This window comes from Chinchilla lanigera, unplaced genomic scaffold, assembly GCF_000276665.1.
Source record: "Chinchilla lanigera isolate Chin_1 unplaced genomic scaffold, ChiLan1.0 scaffold00027, whole genome shotgun sequence".
Classification (NCBI taxonomy): Eukaryota; Metazoa; Chordata; class Mammalia; order Rodentia; family Chinchillidae; genus Chinchilla; species Chinchilla lanigera.
This window is the reverse complement of record NW_004955428.1, coordinates 14,633,981-14,661,525: the sequence shown is the minus strand read 5'-3', so window position 1 is coordinate 14,661,525 and position 27,545 is coordinate 14,633,981. Positions and strand designations below refer to the sequence as shown.

At 36.0% G+C, this 27,545-nt stretch overlaps 1 pseudogene; it reads left to right on the top strand.

The window, feature by feature from the left end:
- The first annotated feature begins 7,310 nt into the window (after nt 1-7,310).
- On the top strand, nt 7,311-12,361 carry LOC106148748 (annotated as a pseudogene).
- The last annotated feature ends 15,184 nt before the right edge of the window (nt 12,362-27,545 follow it).

The following is a 27,545-nucleotide window of genomic DNA, read 5'->3' as shown; positions in this document are numbered from 1 at the left end:
CAGATACAAAATTGTTCCTTACGCTGTCATGCTGACAATGAAAATGTCTCACAATCTGGAGCATTTCTGATTTCCAGATTATGCTAAATTTTTAAATACTGAGTAGTAATATAGGCTTTACTAAGCACTGAAAACAGATCTGAAATTACTGCTTTTGCGCACCTACCAGGCCTGTTCCTTTATGCCAGAGCCTAGGTAACAATCTGAGTGGACACCAGGCCATGCCCATAAGGAAAAAAAGAGAGAACTACCATGTGATCCGGTAACCCACTTCTGGGTGTATACGAAAGGAAATGGAATCAGTACCTCTAGGATAAATCTGCGTTGCCATGTTCATTGCAGAATTATTCCCAATAGCCAAGATCCAGAGATAATTGAAGTGTCTATTGCTAGGTGAATGGATAAAGAAAATATTATATCTACATGTATACACACACAGAAAAATATTATTAAACCATGGAAGGAAATCTTGCCATGTGTGACAACATAGATGAAACTGGAGGACACTGTGCTAAGTGAAATAAGCCAGACAGAGACAAAGACTGCAGCATCCTACTCATGTGTATAAACAGAACATAACAAACTCACAGAAGCAGAGGGTAGAGGAGTGCTTACTAAGGTTGAGGAAACAGACAGATGCCAGTAAAATGCCATAAACTTTGTTATAAGGTAAATAAGTTCTAGAGATCTAACATACAGTGAGAGTGGTGAAGAACATGTTAATTGATGGCAGTAATCATTACATAATGTATACATATATCAGATCACAGTGTTGGACACCTTGAAAGAATATAATCTCTGCTTGTCAATTATATATTGTAAAAGAAAAAGTACAAAAAGAAAAATGAAGCCTGGTTTGCTCTTCTATGCCAGAAACCTATTGCACGGACTAAGGCCTGAAAAGCTTTTGTCTTTTAGTGGCATACAGGGTTTATATTGCCATGAAGTACAAAGTACTCAGAAATGCTTGAGAGAGGTCATAGTTGTCATTATTAAGGTATACAGTTCATAGAAACAACTTTTCAGAAATTTAGACTGTCTTAGTCTGCTAGTGTGACTATAACAAAATGCCTGTTTCTCAGAATTTAAAAGAGCAGAAATTTATCTCCCCATAATTCTAAGTTTAAGATCAAGGAACCAGCAGGTTCAGTGCCTGTGAAGGTCTGCTCCATCCGGTCTAGGTTATCTTGTTATCCTCAGATTTTGGAACATTTGTTTTAAAGAGAAAAGAATGAAAAGAAAATAACAAAAACAAAGCCAAAAAGAAAACAACACAAAAGCTATAAAAAATGATACAGAATTTCAAAACAAGATGATAGGAAATCTACAGTGGTTGCTATATTACTTATAGTTATCTTCAAAGTAGTTGCTCAGATTGGTGGAAACTGAAGATAAAAAGGCCCAGCTCAACCCTTCTATCATTTCATGTGGTATAAATTCCCTCATGAGGGAAGAACCCTCATGATTTAATAACTTTCCCAAAGGCCTCACCACTTAATATTGTCACAGTGGAAATGAAGTCCCAAGAATAATTTTGGAAAGAACACAGTCAAAATGCAGCAAAGACTGTTCCAATGGGATGCAACCATCTCTCGAGAGTCAAGCCTGCATGAAATGAATAGTACAAGTATCTCGTCATCAAGTCTTGATATGCAAAGCACAGCAACAGCAAATCCTCACAGAGACAATAACCATGACAATTCACAGTAATATTTCTGTCATTTTAAGCTCCAGTAGAATGGGATGAGAAGAAATACATCTGCTACTGTCCAGATTGTTTCAAATTGTTGAAATGCTTTAGTTTTTAATGAGATATTTTACTAATTTTTATTAGTATTATACATGCTTGAAGTACATAATGGTTGTATTTATCTTGAGGGATTGGTACATGTACATAGTATATCTTTATTATTTTTCTCTCTTATTTTATGCCCTACCTCTCCTCTCCCTCCTTGCTCCTTTCAGCTCCTGGGAGGGAAAGGGTTTTCTCTAAAAAAAAAAGAAAGAAAAAAATTGAACAGATTGTTTCAAGTTTGCAAAGCTAAATTGGTTGGCATTTTCATAGGCCTGTCAATTTTGTGTGAAAATGGCTAGCAAAAAAAAAAAAAAACCAAACCTTTATATTTCTGTATGATTCCATCTATGAAATGTATCCAAACAGACAAAATAAAAAACATACTTTCAAAATGTATACACAGCTGTTAAAACTAGTTCAGAAATACATTTACTTTTACAAAAGTAACTGTAAAGGTTGGACCCTGGAAACTTTGAGAGTACACCAATGCATTTCTTCATGTGGGTGGTAGTTCACTAGGTATTTGGGTGTGTGTGTGTGTGTGTGTGTGTGTGTGTGTGTGTGTGTGTCTTACAAACTTCAACTCCTTTGTTCTGTATCACTGAAATAAGTAATAATGTAGAGATCACAAATGTATTCCTTACTAGTTACTTCTTTCCCAAAATCCACTCATTGGAAGCATCACCCCCTGATGATTCCTAGTAAATAATTATATTTCTGCCTCTTCAGCCTCTGTAAGTTAGGATAGCGTGTGTCATCTTGTAGGTCCTGAATAAATCCTTCCTAGATAAATTAATCAAGTGAGCAATCATTCAACTTGAAGAAAACGCAGTGATCATGGATTAATGGAAAGATGTCAGAATGAATCTTTTTGTCCAGTCCATCCCAAGTGATACAAAAAACCTTGCCAATTTTACAAGTCATTTATCATCTCTGAGCTTAATCTTCTCACAAGTACAATACGTAAATAATATATTTACCTCCTAGAATCTGGAAATTCTAAACAACATACAGAAATATGGTAACTATATCATTTATTGTCTATATGGTGACCCATTTGAGATAAGAGGTCTCAGTAAGAAAAATTAAAATTAAGTAATTTTAAAATATTAAGAAAATATTTTAATATATTGTTGGTTGAAATAATTCTATTTAAAATTATTTTCAAAAATTGCTCATATCCGTGCACATTAAAGTAAGATTTTGTAAATCTTTATTTTTGATGATTAAAAAATCAAAAAATTACTTCCTTATAATGTACTTAATTATTTTAATATTTTATTTTAGCCATCTTTGTCTTGTGTTTAAGAGTACCATTGATGCTGATTTGATAAATTTATTATTCCCTAATGGAACAAATGGTGACTTTTCGTAGATATTAATGTATACCTTTTTAACATAACAACATTGTTGAACATTGAATACTTCTTTGTTCATAAAGAATAACTTGCATATAAGAAAATGTACAAATACCAACTGTACCTCTTATTTTGTATAAATATGTAGCTAAATCCTGGAATATACATAATATATATAGCAATGGGGGCTGGGGATATTGCTCACTGGCATAAGTGCCTGCCTGGCAAGCGCAAGGTCCTGAATTCAATTTCCAGTACCAAAAAAAAAAAAAAAAAAAAAAAAAATAGCCAAAAGAAAAAAAATATACATATGTAGCAATTCTCCAAAATTGAGTAAATTGAGATACCCTACTATCAACAGTTTTTCTTCTCAATCAATCTCTCTTCCACACTGCGGAGTCACTATTCTGACTCACGTACACCACCACCGACAAGTGCTTTCTGTTCTTGAGCTTCCTATTAATTGAATCACTTTTCTATGTCTGCATTCCTATGATTCATTCCCTCAGGATATTCTTAAAATATCCATTGATCGGTTTTCTTTAACTGTAAAGAGAATCTCTTTGCATGAGGTATCAACATTCTTTTGGCCCATTTTCTCACTAATGGACAATAAGGTGGATTGCAGTTTCAGCTTTTTAAAGAAAAAGCAGCTCTAAACATTTTACAAGGTTTAAGGACAACATACTTGCTGGGTCATGGGACAGGTGTTTGTTTAACATCATTAGAAATTGGAAACAAATTTTGCGAAATACTTGGATCATTTTACATTTCACAAACATATGAGAGTTCCTGTTGCTCAGTTAGTCTAAATGTTTACAGAACAATATTTATACATTTTGACAACTAGGGATTTTTTGAGTGGTAGATTATTAAAATTTGTTTGGCAAAAGTTATGAATTATGTCCTTACCAAAACCATTTCCAAGTGTTGTAGCTTAGTAAGTAAATAATTTTTACTTCAATGCATGTTCTCCCATATATATATTTGCCCTATCACTGCAATCACATATTTTCCCCTACTGTGAAATCTTTAACTGAATTTCTAATAACGTACATAATAATATCAGTAGGAAGATCCTCTAAAATGGAAGTTTTCATTATTTGACTTTGGGCAAAAGTTCATGTTGTTGGAATTAATTAGATGATCTTTCTCTTTTGGAAGCATCCGATGAAGCAGATATAAAACCATTTGCAAGTTATGTTAATGATTTCACAGCTATTGCATCAATGTTGGTATAGCCACAGGAGGGGAAAAGATTAGCAAGTTAGTTTAGAAAATAATTTGATACCTGCCAAAATCATGCATACAAAAACTATGTGTATATGCTTTCTGCAGGGGGTCATGCTAAGTTATTGTTATGCTCTTCTAAAACTAATTACTAAAATTTAAAGTGCTGGCTGATATTTCTTCAGCAACATAATGATTCTTATTCTGTCAGTTGACTGATGTCAACAAATATTTCAAGTTAGACAGATTATTAACATTTTTGGAAAACTGACTTTGAGTTCTTAAATTGTTTGTTAAATGTGAATATGTTCTGGGTATCTTTTTGATGAAAGGATATAAACAACATTAAAATACTAAGTAATTATATATATATATATGTATGTATATAAAATAAGGGTATATATTGTATGATGTGTAACTAAATGATGATAGAGCAGAGTGCCATAAGCGTTCTTTGCAGTGTCTGTAGCAGAACTGCTTAATTCCTGTTTACCACACTCTAACGGCAAGCAGACAACACCATAGTATTTTAGGCAATGGCACGCCCTCATACTCAAAGACTCCACACACTGCGTTGTTTCAGAAAGCAAATACTAACTGTCTTGGCAACAAACATCCTTTGTGCTGGCTCCTTGGTGCCAGAGAACATGCTGATGCCGGCGTCTTCCTAGGTAGATCTCTGGATGGGGCTACTCACCTCCTTGTTTTTGCTCCTGTCTTCACCTCTATCCTGCATATGATCCTCAATCTCCAGACTATGAAACAATTTAATGACACAACTTAGTGAAACCAGATGCTGACAGAGGATGGAAGGATGTGATGGTGTCCAGGTTGTCTCTCTTTCACCTTTAGTAACACTGGGACAAAAAGGGGCTGCTGGACTACTTACAGTATAGTTTTTGCTGTGTTTGTTTGTTTGTTTGTTTGTTTGAGACAGAGTCTTGCTATGTAGTCCAGGCTGGGCTTGAACTCACAGTGATCCTCCTGCCTCAGCCTTCTGAGTTCTGGGATTACAGGTATGCAACAGCATGCCTGAATTGCTGTATGGTTTCTAATCATCCTAAAATAGCAAAAATCTCTAACAATCTCAATCTATCCAGCTTCTTTTCAGCTCATGAGGGATCCCTCTGGTACCTCCTATCTCCCTTTAGTTTACATCAAGATGTACACACTTGGTAAAGAGGAGACAAATTTTCCAGCCTCAATCATCAAAAAGGGAAGAGAACATAAGTTACTCATGACTTTTCTTTGTCCTTTTCAGAATGCTTTGATGTGTCTAAGTGCTTTTTGTAGCAAACTCTTCCTGTCGTACTTTGCGAGCTCCCTACAACTGCAAGGAATTTGAAGGTCTCTGAGTTTTGCTATGTATAAAAGGATCCTTTATGAGTTCATCTCACTGGCTCTCATTATATGATGGGTTTTGGTGATATATTAAAAAGCAGCAGTAAAGTAAGTTTATTTTGTGATCTAAGAAAGAAAGAATGTACATGGGAGATACGGCAGACAGATTTGATATAACAACTGGGTTTCTGGTATTTTTTTAAACCTGGAGTGCCTGGTATGTGGCTAGGGTCCTCAGTTGTTCCCAATCCCCATGTAGGATTAGTCTCTCCTGCCTTTGTTCATATTAATACTTTGTTAAAGATGAAAATTTTGGGATAAATGATAATCATCACCGTCATCATCATCAAATAGACCTCCTAAAATACTAAATTTATAAAAATTTATATATCAGAGGGGTTAGCTGTTCCTAGATCAGTGACATGTATTTCTGAGAATGTTTCACTTTATCGGCAAGAATTCTCTGTTCCATTTGAGAGAGGTTAAGTTGCCCCTATCTACTCATGGCTAGGGGAGTGAGACTGATGATTATTTTATCATTATTGATCAGTCAGCTTTCACATTTGACACCACACTAAAATAGCTAAATTCTAAAATAATCAAAATTACAGGTGTAATTCAGAGAGTTGAGAGTTGAAAGTTGAGAAGCTGAGGCAGGAGGATTAAAAGTTTGATGCCAGCCCGGGCAACTTAGGAAGAACTGTCTCAAAATAAAATGCAAAAAAATGTCTAAGAATACTGCTGAGGACTCCTCGGGCTAAATCCCCCAAATAAACATGAATAAATAGGAATTGTTCATTTCCCATACAGTTCACATAGGGCAAACTGAAACCAAAGCAGAAACTGAAAAAAAAAACATAGGATTTGTCTCACCTGTCTTTGCTCATATTAGTACTTTGTTAAAGATGAAAATTTTGGGACAAATGATAAACTAAACACAAAACAAGAATAATTGGTAAAAGCAGTGATTACCAGCACAAATACAATTGTAAAGTAACCTTACACAGAGCATCTACCCTGTATTTACCTGAGGAAAAGCTGTTTTCCATGTGTACGTTTGAGAGTCCCCATTACATGAAACCAATTTTGACTAACTCCATATCGACATATTGAATAATTAATATACTCAAATAATAAGCAATTTTTCAATGTATAATTTGAGTTAATGTACAAAGAAATATAAAAAGATGACACGATGTCCAGTTTCATGTCTGACCATTGTGTTTGATGTAAGCACAAAGAGACAGGGGGATGACTACGAGCATGGTCGGACAGCCTCAGAGGATAAAAAATCATGATAAATAGGTTGTTTTTTAGTTTAAAATTGACTCAGATGTAATACATGAACTTTCTAGAAAGGTGAGGCCCGTGAAGAGTCGAGAGAGAATGCTCTCTGGCAACTTTCAATGTGAGCAAGGATTGCACAGCCCTTTTCTGTGGAATAGAGTCATAAAGCGAGATTTGCCATTTGCCAGAAATTACACCAGTTAAGAATATCACTTTGAATGTTCTGATGTTGCAAGGAATCGGTCGCATTAAAAAAAGTTATTCTCTACTAATCCTTCCAGCTGGCCTTGAGATCTGCAATGCATCAGAGCTGCCCCATCATGCTGGGGATGTGCAGACAGCTCTCGGAGTCTTTGGCAGCAGCCCGTAAATCTGTGCCGAAGGGGGATTGTTTTAGAGTTGCTTTCCCTTTATTTTTGTTGTTGTTTCTCCAAATGCTCATTTGCAGCAGCCTCTGCTATCTCAGCTCAGACAGTCCAAACAGATGTGCCATTACCTCATGTGATGAGCAAGTCTCCGAACAAAGCGTCTGCTCCTCCTTGGCAGGTAGTCATAGACACTGTGTTCAAACCCAGATTGTAAACATAACCTGAAGCCACCAGGGGATGGGAACTAATGACAGGCAATTTTTGTTGTTGTTGTGTTTTTATTTTTTTTTTAACAAACTTGGTGAAGACGATAATGAACTCCTTCCAAGTCCCCAGTTTTATTAGTATTTCTGTTTCAGTGGAATGTGCTTTTGACACAGCTTTCAAATCATCGCTGAATTTATCAAGCTTATTTTATTTGATACTGATCTTTCTGGGGAGGCAGATCAGGAGAAGACTTCAGTGTTTCTAAATACATAATGAATGCGAAGCGTGAACAATCAAACTCTGGTGTCTTCAATTTTTGTGTCCTGTTGCAAAACCTAAGTAACCAAGCAATGTCCCAGATACAAATACTCGTGACACAAAGGAGCTTTGCACTCAAGGTGCTGCTCTGTGTATGGAACCTTTCCTCACAAGGAAAAAGACACAGTAATTGAACACAATGGAAATTACTCACTTTGTTAAGGAAATAATCCATTAAAAGCACTATCATCTGCTATTTGGCTATAAGAGCTCTACAAAGTTCATCAATGTGCTAAGAAAGTTAAGCTTCTTTCCTTATGCACTTAGAGGCAGAGCAGTTAGACTTGAACAATGCAGGCAAAAGTGATAATCACTGTAGGCAATGTTCTACATATTTTACACACATTGTCTAAATTTTATATAACATAATTGAATTACACAATTTTATTAAAGTGGATATTGATAGTAAGTGTTTGTACAAGTTCACATCTAGCAGCAGGGAATTATTCAAATTTAGATACATCTAAATCCAAAATGCATTTCCTTCTACCTTGCCCCAAGTAGGAAAATTACTTTTGGCACATTGCTTAAAATCTTTAAACCTTAACTTTTTTCTCCATAAAATGAGATAATATTGTAGACTAAATGAGAACACATACACACACACACACACACACACACACACACACAACTTCCACAAATGCAAAAATCAGAGGCACCCAATTCTGAACACACCCATGTTGCTTGGCAAAGAGTTGGGTGCATGATCAGTGTATGGTAACAGCTTATGTTTTCAAAGTATTTGTAAAAGCTGAGTAACCAGTAAGGACTTAACACTTATCCATCCTAAGGATTACAGTACCTGAACTTGCAACAGATGGCATAGTAAAAGAATTACTTATCCCCCAAAATATCTTAATGACTGTTTTCCTAGCCAGTTTGTTATCAATATATGAGCTCTTTATTATAGACATGTTTCCCTATAAGGGGCTCACTACACCTACTTCACATTATTGGACACATTTGCACACTACCAACACCAGCTTTCATAATGACCTTCATACTGACACACTTGTAACAATGGCCTTCAACACTAAGATTCACTTAGACATGTTAATGGTGGTTGTTAATATGGTAGATGAGTTTTTATTATGTTTGTCTAACATAGTGTACTTTATTATGAGCTTTTATGCAATTCAGCTGTTATATAATCTAGGACAAGTTCTTTAACCACTCTACACTGTACCTTTTTTAAACTCATTGAAAAATTTACATGTTCATGTAAAACATTACTAATAGAATCTAAAACACAAATTATATTTGCCAATATTTTGGCAATTATACTAATAATGTTTTACTTAAATAGTACTTGCTTTTCCTATAGCTGTGGAGATTTCAAAGCAGGTCAGATACTTACAATAGTTACCTTAAAATCAAAAGGACAAAGAAATTAGTATTTTTAATCAACAAAAGCTGAGGCAGTTGTTTATAAGTTTTAAAGCTATATATTCTGTGATAGAAGAAAGGAAACAAAAGAAAAATCACGTGATAGCACATATATTTGATGATGAAAATATTTCAAAGTTATTTTCTGTGGGGCTTTTCTTCTAGCTAGTTAAGGAGTCTTGGAGGAAACTAGGAAGTCAGAGGGCAGGGGTGGGAAGTGGGACAGGGGAGAAGCGAAGGAGAGAAAAAGCAAGAGAAAATAAACAAGGGAGCAGTAGTGAATTTACAAATAAACCTTGTCTTCATATTGATTTGATGTCTGCTTGACCAAGTGTTCTCAATGATTTGCAGCTGTGTCTTCTAGAAGTTTAGGCCTGGAAGATGTCTGAGTAAGAATTTAGTTTAAGACAGTCTTTTCTATAAATTATGATACTATTGAAATCCAAGGGACTAACTGATTTTCCAAAAGCATTTATTTAGAAAGGAGAACAGTATAGAGATATTTGGTAGGGTGAAGTGACATCGGGTGAGCTTATTTTAAAATTCCAAATTATAAATGAAAGTCCATAGCATCATTATCAGAGGAAAGTGACACAACCAACCCATATCTAGTTTAAATGTAAATTTTGCAAAAGATACTGTACAACCCTTGGCATTAAATTAAGAGAAATTCAAGGTGGATTTTTTTCCCTGTTCTTAGACTGAAATAAGAAGATACTTATTTAGCTACCAATAACCCTATTTGGTGCAAAAAGAAAGAAAAACAATATAAACCCAGTGTTTGGAATATTTTTTTTCTTGGAACATCTCTGGGGCAAGTTTTCTTTCACATTAAAAATATTGTAAGTTTATCAATGACCAGGAGACAATTTAGAACTTGAAGAAGATTTTTTTAAAAAAACTATATAGCCTTCAACTCCATTAAATGCATCTTGTTATCCTTTCTTTCAGACACCATAATGTCCTAAATTATAGTCATGTGACATAATCACAATTTTAAAACTTGTTATGGTGCTAAATGGATGCAAACCATAAAAAGTATAGCATATGCTTGTAATAAATGGCCCAACCAGTCTATTTTATGATGAATTACCTGATTTAATTTTTGCATTGAGAGTACATTCATAGAGGTAGAGTTATAAAAGTAAGAAACTTATTTCAGAGAGTAAGTTTTGATCAGTTTTCGGGAAATCATGGTCTGATCACAGAATGAACATATTTATTCCCTTAAACATTATCTTTATGTCCTGTCTATTGTCCCTCCCCAGACAACCACTGATTAACTCTGAGTCACTTTAGATGGATTTCCATTTCTTAAAAGAGTTACACAAATGTAATCACGCCTTATGTGTATGTTTTAATCTGGCTTCTCATCATGATTATTTCAATATTCACCCTGTTGTATTTCATATCAATCATTTATTCCTTTTAAGTTTCAAAAAGTGTTCCATTGTACAGATATACCTCAATTTATTTATCAGTACTCCAGAATGATGAATTCACCAGATATGGTTGCTTTTCCATTCTGGCTTTTTAGTCACTAAAATTGCATTGATCATTTGAACGTGTTTTCTGTGAACCTATGCTTTCCTGCCCTTTGAGTCAATACTTAGAAGAATGGCTGGATCATATGGTAGATTTGTGCAGTATTATAAAAATCTACCAAGCAGATTTCCAAAATGCTTGTCTCATTTTAGTTTCTCCACAGCAGTGTCAGAGTGTTCCACTTCTTCCACATTTTGCCCCCTTAGTCCTCCCTCATGTGGATTCTTCCAACCCCATTTTGTCTTCCCCCCACCTGAGGCTCAGGTGGTGCTAAGGCAGCCAGGAAGCTGCTTCCACCAAAAGTGGCCTGGGCTGAGAGCTAATGGCCCTGCTCCAAGCCACAGAAAAGCATCACCTCCACGCAGATGCCCTTCACAATGGACTTAGTCTCTGCCACTGCACTCACCATGCCTGCGGAGCTTCTGGGACCACTGCCTGTCCCGTGCACGGCCCTCAAAGCCAAGCTCCAAAAGTTAATTGTCGCAGTGCCTGATGATGTTCAGTCTGGACCTGCTGTTTACAGACTGATGTGCAAGGCTACTTCTTACTACCTTCTTGGGAATTATTTCCTCAGCCATTTTCTTCTGGAGACTGTTCTCAAATTTCTGAAATGTTGAATATCATGAAGGAAAGTGCTGAATTTGAACAAAAATTGTCAGATTATGAACAGAAGACCAAGAAATCAAAGAAATATGTTAAAGTGGTCAAGAAACAAAATATGATTTTCTCTGGTGAAGTAATTAAATATAATGACAAAATCAAGATACTCAAAGAAACTAATGAAATTCTAGATGAGACAGCCAAAAGTTTCCAGGTTAGGTTAGAATCTGAGAGAGAACAGAATGTCAAAAGTCAGGATTTGATATGGGAAAACAGGAAATCTATAGAGAAGTTGAAGGATATTATTGCAATGAATGCCTCAGAATTTGCAGAGGTTCAAATTGCACTAAATGAAGCTGTCTGAGTACCACGAGGTTCAAGAAGAAAATGCTAGTTGTAAGAAGAAAGAACAACTGTAGCAGGAAATCAAAGATGGGCAGAACTCATGCTGAGTTCAGCAAGCAGATCAGATCCTTCAAGAAGTCTCAGGGAGATTTAGATTTACAAAGATGTCGATATTAGCTCTTTGACTAATTGCATTACACAGTTGAATCAGTCAGAGTGTGGATCCACATTTGAAGAAATGAAGGAGGACATTAGTCATGAATTAGCCAAAAGAGAAGTGGGAGGGGAAGAGAGGGAGATGAAAAATAGAATTAAGCAAATGATGACTCAAACTGCAATACAGTAGCTCAAGAGGATGTAAAACCTTTACAGATTAAGCTAAAAATCTTGATGTCCATTAAATGGAACCTGAAGACAAGTGCAGCTCACTGCAGTCTGCTCTCCTGGCCCTGGAAGAAGAGTGCAGAACTCTGCAGCAGAAAGTGGAGATTCTGAATGAACTCTACCAGCAGAAGATGGTTCTACAAAGAAAAAGAGTTCAGAAGAATATAAGCCACCAAAGAGAGAGCAGTGGTTATTAGGTGCCAGTGAGAACACGGACCAGCTTGGAGAGGAAACAAAACATGTACAAGTGGAGAAGTGAAGAAATGGAGGGAGAATTACAGAACATCGAATGCTTATTTAAAACCCAGATTGCTGCTCATGACAACAGTGCATAACTGCCTTAACGTTCAACCTACAGATAAAGCAATAGCTGAAAAATAAGAGACAAGCTGGAAATTGTCCAAAGGATGCCAATACAGCAAGATGAGCCTGCAATTTTAAAACCATGCCACCAAGACCAAATACACATAACCCTGGGTGGGTTTCCCTCACTGGGAGCCCTCTCTGGTCCACTGACCCAGAATGGCTCCTTTGGCTGGTTCCCTGTGGAAGGTGGATGGTTCTCTCCTCCACTGACGTAGAACCTTCTTGGGCACCAAACTGCTACATCCGACAAAGACTGTTCAAAGGCTTTGAAAATGAGTCCATAATTGACTTCTAACTTTCAGTCAGAGAGAAAGTGGTCTGTGTGCTATTCATTATGGTAAAGGTCCTAATTGACTCTCTGTATGTTTTTAGCAGAAAACTGTTTGGAAAGTCAGAATTTTTTTTCTCTTTTAGTACTGGGAATTGAACTCAGGACCTTGTACTTGCCAGGCAGGCACTTGTGCCACTAAGCTATATCCCCTACTAGTCTGCCTTTTTAATTTTTTTTTCTGGTACCTGGAATTGAACTCACGACCTTGCGCTTGCCAGGCAGGCTCTGTGCCGCTGAGCTAAATCCCCAGACCTAGTCTGCCTTTTTGAGGCAATCAATTAAAAATATTATTTCCTCTGTAAAGATGACATCTTAAACTAGAGTAACCATCCAACTTTGAAATGTGCAATGAATACTTGTACTTTCATTAATGTAGCATTTCCTATAGAAATATTTTAAGAATATGTATTTCTTGTTTCTATTATCTAATTTATGGTGTGTAGCAGTTGAATACAGAGCAGTGGTGTATATAAGGTTGATCTCCAGCCCCCGCCCCAATGTTAGTCACAAGGCCTGTTACATAAAAACATTTGCTTAAATGTCCTAAACTTCATATCCCCTCTTGCTGATGTCCTATGTAGTAATAATTCAGAAAAAATAATTTATTAATAAAAAAGACACATCTTCCAGATTTCAGACTGATCCCTCTACTTTAGCCATTCCAAATTTTTCCCCAGTGTTATAACAAAAATATTTACTTAATGCTTGAATTCTAACATATATTATTTATATAATATTTATGTAATAATAATAATATCTATATAATTAATATTCTCATACAAACAAAGTCTCCCAAAAATGTATACACACTTCAGGAAAAGAAAAACTTGTATAAATATTTTAATACCAAATTTATTGAGATCATGAGATTAACAAAAGTAACCTTTGCCCTCTACACTTACAAAAGGTGCTCAAAGTGGTGGCCATTAGCTGCAGACATTTATTAGTATGGTGAACTGATGCCTGGGTAACCTTGGTCACTGAGATTGCTGCATATACATTTTTAGTTTCTTCTCTAAGAGCCGATAGTATGGTGGGTCTTCTGTGATATACAAAATCCTCCAAGGCCCTCCATGTGAGCGTAACACCATCTGTTGAAAAAACATCATACTGTTTTTCTTTTTGTGAAGTGTGTATACATTTTTTTGCCACACTCTGTATATTAATATAACGTTCTTTCTCTAAGAATTGCAAATAACTGAAAATTTTAAAAGTTTGGTCTTATATCTTCTCATTATGGGTAAGGTTAACAAGAATTTAAAAACGGAGGCCAGGGATATAGCTCAGTGGCACAGTGGCTTCCTGGCAAATGCAGGGTCCTGAGTTCAATTCCCAGTACCAAAAACATTTAAAAACAAAAACTGACTATTTGAAACAAAAATATGATGAATTAAAATAATAAACAATCTATGTCATCTCCAAGAAATTGAAAAGGAAATTGTAGATTAAATAAAATGGATAAATACAGTACAAATTTACAAAATGGACAAGCCCTTGTCAAGAAAATTTAAGGCTTATAATCAAAAATAAGAAAAGGAAAAGGCACTGCTGATGATGTTGAGGCCACAACATGGATACAGGGAAAGTTTTTAAACAGTTAATAATAAAGCTTGAAAGACAGGGAGTTGCAGAGTTTTAATTTGTTTTGTCTTGTTTGTTCTAATATTTGATGACAAGAGAAATCTTTCTTTCTCCTTGTGGCTTGCTGGTATATCCAAGAAAATGTTTCATTACCACTTGTTTTACCAAGTATTTCCTTTCTAAACAAGCAAGCAAATCTTTCTAGCCCATTTTTTCCACATACTTTGAGTTTTTCCTCTTTCTTTGTCCCCTGTATCACTCTATATGCCATCTGTCCTGTAATTCTAATTCCTCTATTCCTGAGATTTTAGCATTTTTCAAAACAGCATGTAAGAACCTGCAAAATTTTTCCAGTAGAAGTACTCATGAGCTAAAATAAATTTGTACTATAGTAGAAAGTCAACAACACTTTTGTTCAAATTTTACACACACAGCTTGCCATCTGGTTGATCCTGGACACTTATTTAACCATTCTGAACTTCTCATGTGAAAATTAAGGACTCTACTTGAAAATAAACAAAGACCCAAATCAGTGTATGCCATACTGTGTATATTATAGTGTAGATTCCCAATAAGCAGTCATTGCTCTGAATGTTGCTGTCACTACTGCCAACACAAAAATGACCAATAAATTTTTCTTGCTCACTTGTGAATAGGAAAAAATAGTACTTTCCTAGTATGTACAAATTAAGTTATCTAAATCAGTGGTTCCAAATCTTTTTGGCACCAGGTGGAAGGCATGGAAGTCATATTTCCCATGGACACGGGATAAGGGCTGGGGGTTGGGACTGGGAGGGGTGGCAGGGCTGGATTCTCCTAAGCATGCACTCTAGATCCCTGGCATGTGCAGTTCATGGGATTCAGCTCAGATTCCCCTGAGGACCTGACAAGAGGTGGAGCTCAGGCCGTAAGGGGATCTTGCAGACTGTGAGCAGGAGTAAATACAGATTAAGAACCTCCTGCTGTGCAGCGTGGTTCCTACCAGACAGTGAACTGATGTACCACGGGTGGAGGACCCCATTCTAATTTGTGTAGAATATCTGAAATTGTTATTTGCTCATTCAGTAAGTTTTATTTCTATTTACTGTTAACATTGGTTTTCAATTATGCTTCTCTATGAAAACTCCTTCTAAAAGGGCAAAAATGCAAGTAACATCTTTTGCTGTTTCCTACATACCCCTTTCTCTTACTGAGCTCCCCAAATCAGATATCCGGCATTCCTTATTTCCTCATCTTCATCAATCCGTATTGATTATATTGACATTTAATTTCCAAAAACAGTGGTTTTCACGTGCATTTTTCTATTTGGGCTCCACAACTTTCCGATGTAAGCAGGTGCAGCTGTTTGTTGAGGCTACTTAGTCACTTCCTTGTTGCTGAGACACAGTACCTGACACACGGCATACAATGGGGAAAGTTCATGTAGCTCACAGTTTGCAAAGGTTTCAGTCCATAGACGGTTGGCGGCAAGGCAGGGTGGCATGGCAGAGGGCATCACAGAGGAGAAACATCTCACTGTGAGGTTGGAAGCAGAGATGGATTAAGAGGGCAAGAAGGATATATACTGTACCCCTCAGGCTGCACCCTTACTGAGCCACCTCCTCCCACCAGGCTTCGCCTTCCAACATCTCACCCAGCTACAAACCCATCAGTGGACCAATCCCGTGATGGTACCACAACCATGGTCCAGCCACCTCCTCAAAGTCCTGTCTACGAGCACATGAGGCTTTGATGGAAGGTCTAGATATAAACCGTAACACTGCTGTAACCATAGACTTGGTGCCATAAAACAATGAAAATTTATTCTTTCATACTTATAAAAGCCAAAAATCTGGATTAATTTGGTAGGGCCACACTCACTCTGGAAGTTCTAGGGATAATCCTTTTTGTCACTTCCAGCATTTAACGACTTTGGTAATTCACTAGTTTTGGACGTCGGTCTCTGCCTCCTCTTCCCCAAAAAACTTCTTCTCCATATCTATGTTCATATCTCTAATAAGCCACTGTCATCGTCCTTGTGACCCACCAAGCTAATCCAGGATGAGAACATCTAAAAATGTGTAAGTTAAATGATGATTACTGATCCTCATAGAATCGGTAAATATATGTAATATATTTTGTAATGTATTTGTAATATAAGGTAAAATGATTAGCAATTAAAGTACAATTTTGTAATAGAAGGTAATAAAATAACAATATAAGGTACAATGATTAGTAAATGTAATATAATGTAATATAAGTAATATATAAGGTAATACAAGGTAAATGTAAAATGTAATATACAGCAAAATGTAACATAAGGTAAAATATAACATAAGGTAAATTATAAGTAATATACAGTAAAATGTACTTTTTCTTTTTTTTCTTTTACTATTTTCTTTTTTGGTACCAGGAATCAAACTCAGGGCCTCACGCTTCCCAGGCAGGTGCTTCACCACTAAGCTACATCCCTGGCCCTGTAAAATGTAATATAATGTAATATAAGGTAAAATGATTAGTAAGTGATGGAAATGAGATCAGACACCAGATTGTGGTGTTCATATGTACTATTAAAGAGCCTTGATCCACCATCAATAGATTTTTTAAGGCTAGGTTCTATAATACATTTGAGGGGAACGTATTGTTCAAACTTAAGAAAAACTTGGTTGTGATACTTGAAGTCTGGGGCTGGATAAGAAAGAGAAGGCCTATACTTGAAAAGATATGTGGGCACCCCATGAGAAGCAATGTAACAAATATTTATGGTTTGTCTACTACTCTGTCTAGCAAAATACTATTCTTTGAAAACACCTTATGTGTTTCTTACCTTCTTGTAGCTTACAGTACAGGTTAAGGGACAGTCACTAGACAGTGAACTTAAAGTACGGTGAACTTCCTATGAGTAAAACTGTACTGTGGCATGGGCATACTTAAAGCAGTACCTTAACTAGTCTAAGACTGAGCGAGTCATATTTACACTGAAGGATGGGACCCGAAAGGGAAAAAAAGAATCAAATTTTAGAAGAGGGAGAGATAAGACAGATCTAGGGATAAGACAGATATCTACAGCTTCAATTAACCACTCAACAGTTTACCCCCAAGCATCCGTCAGGCAGCATGTTGGTTTACATACTATGTAATGGCAGATTCCATTCGAGCCAGTCAATTCTTGTACTGAACACATTTGTTAAGACTGTGTTAAGATTTTATTAGCTTATAAAATTTAACAGAAAATATATGCAATGTTTGGTCATTCTGTGCTTAAATAATTGGACTGGTGAGTGGTTAAGGCTAAGGGAATCCAGTGTTATGCTTTTGATTTGTGATAATTTAACACAGTTTAAAGTATTCAAATTTCAAATTTAGTTTTAGTCTGAGTAATGAGTAAAAGAATCTTCACTCTATCTTTGGGCTGTTACCTCCTCCTAACTACCATACCAATCTGTCATCCTATTCCTGTGCTACAGGATGTCCTTCACCAGATTCCCAAACCTTCTCCCTCCATTCTCAAATCCCACATCTCTCCTATCGTACTGGAATAAAATTGTTTAAATAGCATGAAAATATTTTATAACATACTAAGAACTTACATTACAATGAATGTTCAAAGTTACCACTACCATTTTTATGTCATACAAATTGTTATAAATAACAGAAGTATAAGTCCTAATTTTCTAACATAATTATAGTTATAAGCATACTATTGATATATTTTCCTATGTAGTAGCTAAGTAGAAAATATGATAGTAGTAAGATATAAAATATAAAAGGTAGAGAATTTACAACTATTGTGAAGGAGATTGACTACTTTTATAAGTCAAATTATAAATATGTCAAGAATCATTCAAATATAGCATGATTTCATGTTTTTTAAGTTCTAAAGTAGTTCAGCATTTCTTTTTTAATTATTTCACTCTTTATTATCTTGTCAATTATTATGCTTTATTGTGAACATTTTTTACTTCCAGATTTATGTGTAGTGCTAATGAACAATTCTGAATTTTCTCCTTTTAGGATATGCCAAGAATTTGACATCAGTAAGAACGACTTTGAGTCAAAAATATTATTCCCTAATGGAAGTACACACTGAAATGATATTTTCCAAAATTCTCAGCTTGGAAAACCAAGTAAAATGCAAAATAATTTATGGAAAAGAAAAATCTCTAGTATTTGACATTAAACATTTTAATTAGAAATGCATATGGGCCACATGCTAAAACTGCATTTCAATGTCTATCTGGAGAACCACAGTATCTACCAGGATATAAGCTGAAAAGAGGACTAAGCTGTCTTTGTATCTCTTAAAAATTCTTTAGTATCTCTAGAGAGAGCATACACAGTCCAAGTAGGTTTGAGTTGATTTAGTTGGGTTTTTATATCTATATATTATCTCAACCTTTCATGTTGCAAATAAGGCATTTCTATTTGTATCTTCAAGAAGTTACTAGAAAACATATAGAGTAAAATTCTCCAAATGCAAAACTGTTATGGCAAGATATAATGATATTTCTGTCTATCAAATTAACACTCAGAAAATTAAGAATCTATGTTAACATATTTAAGATCACCATGCAGAAGTCATTTAAAAAACAAAATAATAACCTTTATAATGAGCAATACAATGAAATTTATTAAATTGCTAGGATTTTTAATTTAAATCTATTCAAATTCCATTAAATCAAACTTGTATCTATTTGATGACATGCCAGTCAGGAAATGGTAATGAGAAGAACCTTAGTTTGAGTTTCAGTGAATGACTTTCAGATAGTCTTTAAACTCTGATATACTACTTTATGATCTTTAATATTATGATGTCATCAATAGTTGTTTACCAAGGTTCCTTCCATCTAACACTTTTTTTTTTATGTAGGGTCTTACAATGTAGCTCAGACTAGCCTTGAAGTCACTATATCGCCCAGGCTGGCCTCATACTCCAAGAAATCTTCCTGCCTCAGCCTCCCAATTGCTGGGATTACAGGCATGTACCTCCATGCCTGGCTTCTTGTAACAATTTTAACCAGTTTATAAACATGAAAGTTTTCTGCCATCACTGTAAGTAATAATTATTAATCACTACTTGTGTTGTAAGTACCTTGAGTTGTGTTTTAAAATGCTTGAGTTGTTTAAAAATGCTAATTCTTAAATTCCAAACCTACTAAATTGGAGTTTTGAGAAACTGTTTCAAATCTCCATCTTATTTAATCAGTTTAGAGAGTTCCTTCCTACATTAAGGTTTAATAATCACTGGTATATTGTGAATTATTTTGATAATCATGTTTGATATTATCTGTTTCTTTTTACAACTGAACTAATATAGGAAAATAGTAACTATCCTTTGTGAAATGATGTATAGTTACACCTCCAATGTGATTTTTTTCATGCAAAGGACTTCTTTCTGTGTCACATTAGAAGAGAAAATTCATAGATTAAATAAACTACAGCTTCTCCTAAAGTCTACCAGGAATATTTACATTAGCAAATTAGGAAAAATCTTATTAAAATAAAAATGTCAATGAGAATAATTCTGTTCTTGGAATCAAAGCCTGAAGTTGCTATTGTCAGAAAAAGTTAAGTTTTGCAGTTACTATAAAATATTAGATTCACTGAATGTCCCACTCTGGTGCAAATCAGCATGAATTACGGCAAGTAGGAGATACAAAAATAATTAGTGGATGTTAAGGGAAAGAATGGAGGAGATCAATCCATCCATCAATCAATCAATGGTTCTCCTTTTCTTTTTATTAGATTAAAAGTTTTAAAATTTCACAGTGAAACAGCAGATCTAGAAAACACATTTTGTATTGATAGCTTGCATGGTGTGTGTTTTATAGCTCACACGGATAAATTTGTGATAACCTGATCTTCAAAACAGACAATAAATCTCTAGTGTCCTTGTCTTAGGTCTAAACAAAAACAAAAAATTTGTATCAAATGATCACCACATAGCTTTGTAACTGTCCGGAAATGTGAGGGAACACACAACTCAGGTATCTGGTGATAGTATCTGATTTTCAAAGCTCTATAATCAAATAAAGATGATAAACACTGGACCTGAGGGTAGAAGCTAGCTGTATAACAAATATGATGAAACATGTTGGGATGTAAACATACTCTGCAAAATGCAGGAGAACAGTTTGCAAAGCCAGACCACAGATGAAGTCTAAACGCGGGAATTGGGAGGCGGGGGCACGGTCCTGACACATTTAGTTAAACTGATAGAAGGGTGAGGCCAAGATAGCAAAATAAGCTACGGTTGTATGATATACAATACCTGCTTTACCCTCACAACAAACACTAGGCACAGGAAGACCTGCATAATATACAGCTGTGCACTAAAGTAAGGACTGTGGACTCTGGGAAGCAATGCGCTGAGAGGCTTGTGGTAGATGCAAGAGAGGCCTGGTCCATCCACCTGCAGCTTGAAAGATCTGGGACCTAGAATGAAAAGTTACATCCCTTGTTGAGGAAAAAGTTCAAGAATATTCAACACTTAGTGCTGAGATTATTGTACTAGACAGGAACACATCAATGATGTAAGCAGTAGCACAGTCTCCCGATGCATACCTACCAAGAAACAGATTTTCTCCAATAGAGAGCAGAGAAATAGCATGTTAGAAAACTCAGATGATGAGGGAAAGGGTTGAATATCTGATCTAGAATCACCAAGCTCCCAAATGTCTCCTTCCCAGAGCCCACTCCACAACTGACAGCTACAGAAATAAACTGCCGAATCAGTGAAGCCTTGCTGTAGGCACTGACTGCAGAAAAGCGTTTGCCACAGTTAAGACACGGCTCAGCACGACATAATTATCTGCCTGCACCGGGTACATTCCCCAGAAACCAGAGATCTTGGACAAAACTGGCAGTGATCAGGTCTGCATAGATACAGGGAGGTGAAAACCTATAAGAAGGAATCCATTTGTAATGCCCCAAGACTACTTTTAAACAAAGGCTTTCTTCCAGTGCCCTCAGTACTGCAACCCAGTCTGGAGTAGAAGGAACACTGTACCAAAAGGTATTGGCAACTGGCCAACCAGTAGGCTTCGTGAGGAGCCAGCCCTATCAGTATCCTCAAAACAAGGAGTTTTCTGTGCTCTGGCTTCAAAGGCATGGACAGTATCACACACATTTGCAAGTGCCCCTTCCAGTATCCTGTGTGTGAGAAGTGCTACTACGCAATGGAGTATCTCCTCATCTCCTCAACTACCTCCGCAACTATGGCTGCATGGCAGGAAAAGGTGCTTAAGCTACTTAAAGTATAGACTCAGCTTCAAATTTAAGAAAGGTTTTGTCAAGCACTAGCAGAACAACAGCAGGAAAATGGTGAAGTCCATCAGTCCCTTTCTTGGCCTCTTGGTACCTAGGCTGATTCAGAACTAGTAGTAAGGGGCTCTCTGGGCAGGGTTGACTCAGTAGGGACTCTTCATCTTTAGGGAACTCAGATAGGGCCCTGAGAACTAAGAGAACCACAAAGTATCCTGTGCAGACTTCACCTCAGGATTAGAAATGCAAGTTTCCTCTACTGATGACTGAAACACAGTTACTCATAATTTAGGGCTGAGCTGGTGGCTAAAACCTTGAGGGCCATATGATTGTTGTTATTTTTGTACTGAATGCCCATTAAAATCACTGACGTAGAGAGAAGTGTAACAAAAACAACAAAATCACTGTCCACTGGTGAAGCTCTTTGTGAAACTGAAAGATTTCTCTGCTGCCTGAACTCTCCCTAGCTTCTAAGTCTATTTAATTGAGTCAGTCTGACCTAGGACTGATTAGGGAATGTGGAGCAGTACGTAGTGTAGTGTTTGAATGAATAATTCAAAGAAAGTTTGCGTATGCCATGAGGCAGGAATCCTGGGGGAGCGGGGTCATCTTAGACTTCTGCCTACTTCAGTGAGAAATACCAAGGCACAAGACTGTCCTTATTTTAGCAGTGAAAAAGCTCATATTCCAAGAAACTCCTGAAGCCTGTCCTGACAAATTTCCCTCACACTGGCCTTGTATGCTCTCTAAAAACCTTCTAGACCATGTCTCCTTAGGACTTTGACATTAGCCTTCTATCTAGAATTCATTCTTATTATTAGTATTTCATATCACATAATTTCTTCAGAGCTTACATTCTCTTTAGAAGAGGCAGTGAAAAGAATAACTGTCATAAACTTAAAGTGCATTAAGTACATAAAGTATGTTAATATGTTAGAAGATGAAATATGACATAAGCCAATGATGATGGATTTATTACATTTCCAAGTTGATGTATCTTAATAAAAAGATGACATTTGAAGAAGTACTTGGGGGCACTAGCCAGCTGGACGTCTGAAGACAGAGTATTCCATAAGGATAGCATAGTTAACTTTAACTACTTAAAAGGGGAACATGTCTGCATATTCAAAACTATGCAAAAAGGAAAATGTAATGGTAATGGAGTGAGGATAAAAGTACTAAAAGAAGAAGTCAGAGATGTGATTGGCAACCAGCTTATAGAAGACCCTACACAGCTGTAGTGGTAGATTAGTTGTGTCAACTTGAGAAGTTTAAACTTGGCTCAGCAACTGGCTCAGCAATTCTACTCCGTAGGGTGTAGAGGAGGCACTATAGGGTGGATCATCACCTAGATGATATAAAAGGGAGACAAGGAAGCACAGAGGGGTTCCATTCTTCGAAGGAGCTCCAACCTTCACCCTCACCTTCAGCTTGGAGGCCATCTCCTGGCTTCCAGTGCAGACTCTTGGCTTCCACCTTAGATTCTTCAGCCTTCTCATGTAGATTCATCAGCCTTCCATCACAGACCCATCAGCCTCTTGATGCAGACTTGCATGGAACACTGCAGTGAACTCCAGACCCTGGACTGATTCCTTCAATCTCCAGCCTGCAGACACCCTCTGCACACTTCCTCATCCAATTCTGCCTGACCGTCGTGAGCCAACCTTGTAATTTCATATACATTTGTATATCTTGTGTTACATCTATTTCTCTAGTAAAACCCTGACTGATACAACAGCACTGTGAGACTTTGACTGTCCTTCCTAATGAGCAGGCAGTCCACTGAGCAGGGAACTCAGAGCAGAAGAGAAATTTTATAGAATAAATTTCATAAGCTTCACTCCAGCTACTGTGTTGAGAATAGACTGAATATGGAGAAAAGGCAGAAATAAGATCATTTAAGAAGCCATGCAGGGCTGGGGATTTAGCTCAGCGGCAAAAAGCGCCTGCCTGGCAAGCGCAAGGTCGTGAGTTCGGTTCCCGGTACCGGAGAAAAACCAAAAAAAAAAAAAAAAAAAAAAAAAAAAAAAAAAAAAAAAAGAAGCCATGCAGTGGTCTGTGTAATTGATTACAGTGGTTGAACATGTATTAATAATATAAGCCGTTAAGTGAGTGGACAGACTGCCAGACATGGACAGACTGATGATGCAAAAGAGAAAGAAAAAGTGCTGGAGTGCTAGCTTTAAATAAGAGAGAGTGGCTTTCATAAAAAGCACTAAGAATTCCTATATAGGAAGAGGCAGAGAGACAGAATTCATATGCACAAATTTGCACAGTAGGTATATAAATGTCAGGGTAAGAGCTTGGAAGAATTCTCAGTGAACATGAAAGCAAGGCTGTCAAGAAAGTGTGAGGCATGAGGAGCAAGTGCTGGAGGTTTGAGCAGGAAGAGGCCATGTGAAGTAGTCCCCCTGCAGAGTAAGGAAATGAGCTATGACAGCAACTGTGTAAGATTATCTGGCATCTCGAAGTATGTATTTCATGTTTTTGGTCCCTTTTTTCTTTTCAGTTGTTCAGGAGTGTGGTTCTAAAAGTGAGACCAATCTGAGAATCTTAATGTGTGTGTGTGTGTGTGTGTGTGTGTGTGTGTGTGTGTGTGTGTGTGTGTTTCCAGATTCATTTACCTGCATGGTGCTGGTACCAAACAGGTAGAAAGTTGGATCCATGTAGCATTGCAGTTTTGGTCAATACAGTGGAGGAGGAGTAACTGATTATAAAGAATTATGTTCACATCATGATATTTAGTACCCAGCTGTTACTTTTTCTTCTCTAGCATTAGCCAATGACAATCCAAGAAAGTTTTTTTAAAAACCTATTGATGAGTATGACACATTTCTGAATTTATTTTTACTCAAATATTCAGGTATTAGTAAACTCATTCAATTCCATGTTTATAAAGGAATAAGTTATAAAGAATTCCCCCTTTCCAGGCTCAAGTTATCAATTTATTTTCTTATTCTGTTTTTTGTTTGTTTGGTTGGTTTTTTTCCGGTACCAGGGATCGAACTCACAACATTGCGCTTGCCAGGCAGGCGCTGTGCCACTGAGCTAAATCCCCAGCCCCCAATTTATTTTCCTATTCTCTTTAATGGTTTGATCAATCTTGCATTCTTACACCTGGTAATCTCAACAACTTCGTTGAAGATAATAATATGTAATATAACAACCACTGTTAATCCCTGTCATTGTTTTGAAATACTGTATCATTTAATTTTTTGCTTTGTTTTGTTTTTGTCTGTGATGTGAATATTTTGCTATTGTTCTTTTTTTACTATGCTTTTTAAAATAAAAAAAAGAAAATAGTTCACAGTAAGGAAAATCATGGTCCAAGTTACCACTTTGATAATAGGATAAGGTAATCTTTGTGTAAAGGTGTAATTCTTTTGTGAAGAAATATTTCCTAGTACTAAGCTCATCAATTAAAGTAAAGCTGGACAAAACCATCCTTTCTCAGTGAATAATCAGCAAAAGCAAAGCATATTTTTCTCTTGTCAAGCCCATTTCTAAAAAGGAAACAAAGGAAAGAGCTGTGCCACATATAGGTATGAGCTGATGACCAGTTCAAGTTGTAGGAAATCCTTATCCACCTAGGGATATCCGGAATTTCTTCATACCCTAGGATCTGCTTAGCCTCATTGTGGAAAACATTTGACACTGGATCTTCATCCCAACATATTGGAACAGAAATGGAAAACAAGCAATTTCCTTTGAAGTTTATGACCCAGAATTTATATATGTTAATTTGTTCCCTTCTCTTTTGGTTATAGATTATGCACATGGCCCCAAATAGCTATAAAGCAGGCTGAGTGGACTTTTCAGTTTATTGCATGAGAATTAATGAATAGAATTTAGTTTATGTATATTTGTAATTTAGGTTTTAGAATAGTCATAAGTTTTCTATGTTTTATTTTGCACACATGGAAGATTTTTAGACAAAAGTACACTTCTTTTAATCTTTAAAGTTACAAAGTCCATATTTCAAGTTCAGGTGGCAAAAGATACCACATTTCTTGGGCCTATAACATTGTTGATTTATCATTTAACACATACCGGAGGTTTGGATATGCAAGAATATCCTAAAAACAGCACCAAAACCCATTTAATTTCAGATAATGAGAGGTGGGCGAGAGAGTTTTGATCATAAAAGACACAGACAATCGTATTCTCCAAGTAACAAGAAATTATAAATAAGATACTTTTAATGTCTAAGATGCCAAACGTGCTGTAATATTTCTTTATAGTCTTCAGCTTGAGTTCCTTTCTGTCTGCTCCCTAATGTTGATGTTTTCCATAGCCTTCAGAATCAGCTCATTTCTCTGTACTCCATATCTATATCTTTCTTAAAAAATCTTCCATTTTTCTGTCATTAGTTACCACCTGAATATTGATAAAATGTGACGCCTCATAAAAATTTGAAAAATAAACCAGCCAAACTTATTTTAAATGCTAGAAAGAGGAAATTGTCTATAATCAGAATGTTTATTAATTTGAATGGGCTTCATTAATCACACAAATATTAGGCAACTATGAATCTATACCTCTCTTACACTTTTACACCCATTTCTATATACCTGTTAATATACCTAAGCTTAGTTCATTTGCTATCTCATGTAAATTACTTACTCTAAAATTTTTAAAATTATCATTTAAATTTTACAAAGGGAGGTACTGAGCATAGAGCTAGGAGTTATCTATGGTACATGCTTGGAAATTGGAAATAACTGGATTTCAAATGAAGTAACAGTATTCCATAGCTGATGCTCTGTAATGCACCCTGTATCTTAACTCCTACAACTCCCCACCTCCCTTTGTCATCTGTCACTACTATAATAGCAATGGACTCTTTCCTATTCTTTACCTATGACATCATGTATGATCAATTCATTTGAATGACTTCCCATGAATTAAACAAAAGTTCATTTCTCAGAAGTCTGAACTTTTCAAGGCTAATCAGTATTTCCACTTCTGTTTTTGACAAATCCATACATTATAAAGTCAATGATGAAACAAACTAAAGAAATTATGCAAATGCATGGAAATTAAAAAATACACTTAAATAATCAGTGAGTCACAGAAGAAATCAAGAAAGAAATAAGATAGTTCCTAGAATGTATAATGACAGGACAACATACTAGAATTTATGGGACACAAGGAAAGTAGTCCTAAGAGGGAAATTTATGGCTGTGAATGTCCACATCAGAAAAACAGAGTGAGGACAAATGAATAAACTAGTGATTCTGTTTAAATTCCCAGAAAACCCAGAACAATCCAATTCAATGTTAGTACAAGTAAGAAAATTATCAAGATCAGAGCAGAAATCTATTAAATTGAGACTAAAAGAAACAAGACAAAGATCCATCAATTGAAGAGTTTATTCTTTGAAAAAGTAAATAAATAGAAAAAAACATTAGAAAAACTTACCATAAAAGGAAAGAATCTTGGACTAATTCAATTCAAAATGAAAAAAATGAAATCACAACAGACACTATCGAAATCCATAAGATTATTAGCACAATCACTTAGAACAATATATCAAAAAATTTAAAATCTCAGAAGAAATTGCTAAATTCCTAGATACATTTGAATTACCAGAATGGAACCAAAAAGTTATAAAAACTTTAAACAGTCCAGTAACAGTCAACAAAACTGAAGCAGTAATAAAAATCTACTGACTAAGAAAAACCCATGTCCTGATGGATAGATTTCTGAATTCTATAAGAACATTAAGGAAGATATAAGATTAATACTCCTCAAACTCTTTAATCATATCAAATGGAAATGAGTATTCCCAAAGTTACTACAGGAAGCTACCAATACCCTGGTTCCAAAACCCTATAAATCAATAGAAATAAAATATCACA